This window comes from Mus pahari, chromosome 3 (assembly GCF_900095145.1).
Source record: "Mus pahari chromosome 3, PAHARI_EIJ_v1.1, whole genome shotgun sequence".
Classification (NCBI taxonomy): domain Eukaryota; kingdom Metazoa; phylum Chordata; class Mammalia; order Rodentia; family Muridae; genus Mus; species Mus pahari.
The window spans coordinates 95,808,238-95,813,612 of NC_034592.1; the positions used below are offsets into that span (position 1 = coordinate 95,808,238).

At 44.4% G+C, this 5,375-nt stretch overlaps 1 pseudogene; it reads right to left on the reverse strand.

Annotated features, from left to right (window-relative positions):
* LOC110317991 overlaps positions 1-1,470 on the reverse strand; it is a 6,976-nt pseudogene extending 5,506 nt beyond the window's left edge.
* Positions 1,471-5,375: the final 3,905 nt, after the last annotated feature.

Consider the following 5,375-nt stretch of genomic DNA (forward strand, 5'->3'; position numbering starts at 1 on the left):
CAGCAGAGGTGGTGGTGGTGCTGCTGCTGCTGGTGTTAAAGATGATGCTTCAATGATGATGTTAGTTGTGTTTGATGGTGATGGTGGTGGTGGAGGTGGAGGTGGTAGTGGTGGAGGTGGAGGTGGTGGCGGTGACAGTGGTGGAGGCGGAGGCAGAGGTGGTGGTGGTGGAGGTGGTGGTGGTGGTGGTGACAGCAGAGGTGGTGCTGCTGCTGCTGCTGCTGGTAGTAGAGGTGGTGGTGAAGGTGGAGGCGGAGGTGGTTGATCATGGTGATAGTACTGCTGCTGTCATAATGAGAATATAACTAAGCAATCAGGAGATAATTTCCAAGCACAGAGGATCTCTTTTCTTCATCTGCATCATTCCCCTTCTGTCCTAAATATTAGACAATCAATCTGTTCTATCTCTTCTTGTAATAAGGTATTATCTACCTCTTGACCAAGAGGAGTCCAAGCACTACACAATTGAAGTCTGTAGTCTAGTCCTTTTGCTGGGGTCAAACAAATGAGATTTACCCTAAGTACTGCCATTTTGTCTTCAGACTCCACTTTGATCATAAGGTGAAATGAAGGTCAAGTTCCCAGATTCTGAGGGAGCTGGGGACTTTCCTCTCTTTCCTCTTTTGTCCCTCGAACATAATGATTGTTCTTAACCAGGACAAGAACAAATGATTCTGACTGATGAACTTGTAGCTGTACCTTGGCATAGATGCTTATGTGCCTTATAACTTTTCTGCTTAAGTAGTAACTAAGACTTTGGGACACAGTCAGTTTCTGAGGAGTGCTGTTGTCTCTGACTGATCAGTTTTATTCCTTAATTCAAATAAAGATCTTGCTTTGTCAGACTCTCATGACTGCTTGGGTTGTTTTGGTCCCCCCCCCAACACTTCTAACACTTAAGTGCATTACCACATCTCTCTTGATAGAGTGAAGGGGTGACATCTCTTTTCATCCCTTTGTTCTCTCTTTTTAGAAAAAATTCATGTTCATTTGAGTAATTTATTAAAGCCATTCAGAGCACATGCTTGAGAAAGTTCTACTTACTTAATATGAATTTGAGTTCTGCCACAAATACCTTCAGCCTGGACCCTTTGTCTGAAAATGAAGGATAATAATTCTGCATGTTTATCACCTGCCTGGTAAGTATGGTATGGTTGCTTCTATCTCCTCACAGAACTCCTCCCGGTGCCTCTGGTTCAGCATTGCAGATTCCTCCCACTCCAGTGGAGACCAACATGTGCAGAATGCCCTAAGCAGCACAGCTTTCTGAAACATCATAGAAAGTAGGCTAGTTGCTTCATCCGGTAGATCTGGTTTCAGTGGAGCATTTCCCTTGACTTATCCCTTAGTACAACTGTGGGTTTGATGGTAACAGAGTGTTACTGCCACCTAGTGTAACTCTTCTGAATAACCAGTCGACAAGGTGCTTTTCCCACCTAAGAAAAACTTGAAATAAGCCCCTTCAAACATTTTATATAAAGAGCAGTAATGGTGCTGAGATGCTCCAAAACTCACGCCCCTTCTTTCCTTCCTTCCTTCCTTCCTTCCTTCCTTCCTTCCTTCCTTCCTTCCTTCCTTCCTTCCTTCTGGCCAATGACGATAGAGGCAATAAACAAAGCACAGTCAGTGCTGACAAAGTTGGGATCCAAGGATGCTATTCAGTCATGAGAGAGGGGTCCTCTGGGGCTTTCTAACTGCCAGCCTACTCCTACATTCTAGGAGAGAACCTAGTCCAAGAGAATATTTGGAGAGTGACAGAGCAAACTCCTATTCTGGCCTCCAAACTCATATGGGTGCATGCACCTGCACACATGTGCAAATAAATACATATACCCTACACACACTCACACACTCATAAGCTATACGGGAGGATTGGTGAGAGGGTGAATATTATCAAAACATATATAAAACTCTCAAATAATGAGCATTATTTTTAAAAATTAATTTTTGGGTTTTTTTTCTTTGATTTAGTTTGGTTTAAGTTTTTTGTTTGTTTGGTTGGTTGGTTTAGTTTGGTTTTTTTGGTTTTTGAGACAGGGCTTCTCTGTATAGCCACAGCTGTCTTGGAACTTGCTCTGTTGGCCAGGCTAGCCTTGAACTCAGAGATCCACCTGCCTCTGCCTCCCAAGTGCTGGGATTAAAGGCATTCACCACCACAGCCCAACAATTAATTAAATTTTTATTTACAGATAATAGAAAAAAGTACTTACAGTATTCCCTTTTCAACCCTTGCCCAACAGTATGAACTTTTTCAATGAGCAAAGCAAACCATGATTTGTCTGTAGTCTGTCCTAATCTAGCTACCTCCAGCCCTTAGACTGGCCATGGCTACTAAGAAGATAGAAGATGCATTTCCAAAGTTGAGAGTCAACTACTGCACCATGTTGATGGGTTAATACTAGTGGCTGCTGAGGGACTGTTCCATGTCCTGATGTCCCTGGACAGACCAGCTTCTCTGCACAACTGGGCATGGCCAGTGGGTCCTCTTCTTTACAGCCTCACAGTGAGATCCCAAGATGGATCTGTGCAGTTCTTCACTGGGCATTGTTTGGATGATCAGGTCATTCTTCAATTTGACGCAGAAAACAACAGGGCAAAACTGTGAACAGAAACACCTGGACACAGACACCCGGAACACTGAGTCCCAAGAGTTGACCAAGAATGAGGAAAAACCTCAGAGTAGCACTGGCAGATGGCCATGCCCTGGGGGAGCACGAAAGAGGTGTCTGTGGGAAGAGCAAAAAGATGTGAGGGTTTCCCTGGAAGGGTAGGGTAGAGATCAGAGTCTTCTCAACTTGGGGGATGAGAAAGGGAGTCTGCAGAGCTCAGCCAGAAGTGTGTTAGGACTCAGAGGGCATGGGGGCACAGAGGGGAACTAACAGGGGTCAGCTCTGGGCTGAAGCTTCTCAGTTAGAGAAAGACAGGGGAAGAGGTGCAAAAGGTCAGACCATTCACAACTGAGTGGGTGCCCCATTCTGTCCAGAAGATTTGAGGCTATAAGACTCAACAGGAAACTAAAGTAGGACCTTCTGGGATTTCCAGTATGGTGGAAAGTAAACCTTCTCCTATCTCCATCTTTCCGATGACCATACTAACCACATCCGCTCCACCTGCAGCTCCTCCATGAGAAGAGTCCAGAAGGACTAGGACATGAAAGTCATTTGAAGTAAGTCCTAACAGGCTCATGTCAAGGACAACTATGCAGAAGATTCCAGAGATCTTGTCCTCAAGAGTGCTTCAAAAAGGTAACGGAGTCCCCAGCCATGACTGTGATGTGCAGCATGGCTGTGGAAAGCATCATCAGCATCACATGTTTGGGTCTCCAACTTCCAACCTGGGAATCCCTCTCTGACCTGGACCCTACGTAGAATGGGCATACAGCCTGATGGTGTCTTGCTCTATTAGAATAGGATCAACAAGATCTGAATGACCATTGGGGTTCCCAAAGAGAGGGGCTGTTCAGTTGCCATGTGGACCACAGTGAAGGAAGCAGGCCTGTGGGAAGGCTCTGGTACTGGCGCTTCAGAGCTGAGGTCTACGCCTGGTCTTCACAGTGGCTGCTTTTAAGATTCTTCTGTGTGGCCTTTGGTACAAGAAGAAGACGGTATCAGTTGCAGAAAGGTGAGAGCTCAAAGCACTGCAAGTCTTCCATCACTATGTAAATTTAGATTTAGATTTATATAATATAAAAGGAAAGGAGGGGGAGGGGAGATGAGGAGCAGAAGAAGGCAAGGGGTGAAACTGATCAAAGAACCACCGTGTACAGATATGAAAATGTTACCAACCATCTCCACAGTTAGCAGCGCATGCGTACAATCCTAGAATTTGAGAAATGAAGTTTATGGCCTGAGTTACACAGTTAATTTGAAAGCAACCTAAACTAAGACCCTGTCTCAAAAACAAACAACTCAGAACAAAAAACAAAAACAAAAACAAACAAAAAACCTCCAACAACAAAAGTCAGAACTCACAAGTGAAAATATTAATTAAAAAAAAAGATATGGAAATGGTATGAATAGATGGTGTACCTTACTTCTCCACCAAGAAAGCCAAGAAGCTAAGAAACAGGATGCCTTTGGGTTGCTTATCTTCATAATTCCAGGAAGCTGAACTGTCCCCATTGGCTGCAGGAAAGGAACTTGAAGTCCTGCCCAGGCTTTGTTACAGAAGCCCCAACACCTGATGCTGTCAGTTATCTTGATGAGACACAGGTCATCCTGAGTGATAGCACCCTCTGTGTCTAAAAATGAGTAATCAGAAAGGACAGAAATCTGGGGATGGGAGGTCTTCAGAAAAGACAGAGATATGCAAGTAGAAGGGCTTCAGAAAGTGTGCAGATGGTCTCTAAGACCACCATCACCATCAGAGCATCGTGCAAGTGAGGGAAGAAAGTAGTCTGGTTCAACATGACTCAGCAGCCAGTGTTGGTTCAACATCAAGAGTTTGTCACTGGGAAGTTTATTTTAAGATAGTTAAGTACAGTACAACTGGGGAGGGGGCAGTTTTCTGGTGATAATTAACTCAAACCCAGGTGCACAATAAAGCTCCAGGTAGGACTACATCAAAACTCTTTTCAAAGTACATGTGACATCTTCCATAAAGATGTGTTCTATAGACTGATGACATGTGACTTCTTAAGGGTCTTGAGGAGGATCTGGTGTGGTTTCGTCATACAGATAGTGCAAAGGTCACCAGGCTAGGACCCACCTCTGTTCCCAGCCTTCTGGGCATAAGACGAGTTCTACAACTCTCCCTTTGAAAAGACGGCCCTGTGTGTTTAACATTCCTGTTTTCCCTGGTGCTTATCTATGAGCACAAGGATGTCCATGTCTCCTACAAGAGAGGACAAGAGCTGAGAATGAGAGAACTTCTTCCTTATCATGTCCTCCCACTTCAGGCTCCTGTAGGTGTGAGATGCTGGAGAGAGGGAAACGAAGATGGGCGTTAATTAGAGCTAAGCAGGAGAAGTGAACTATGGTCTCAGTTGGTTTCATTGTTTAAAAGAAAGAAATTTGGGGGGAAACTTTAAGAACCAATGAGAGATATCACTACCACTACCCACTAGAGAAATGCAAATAAGATCACAAAGCAGAAACGACAACAACAACAACAACTACTACCACCACCTAATAGTAGTTAACATAGAAATGAACAGGCTGGGGACATGGCTCTGTGAGTAAAGTGTCTGCTTCACATGCATGAGGAATCTCAGTTTAGATCCCCATCATTCACATAAAACCTTGGTTGGTGGCCCACATCTTTAACCCCAGCGACAGGCAGAGCCCCAGATTTCACAGACAAACAAGCCTAGCTAAGAAATGGTGCAATGCAGGTACAGGAAATGGACATTTTCTCAAAAGATGACATCTCGAGGT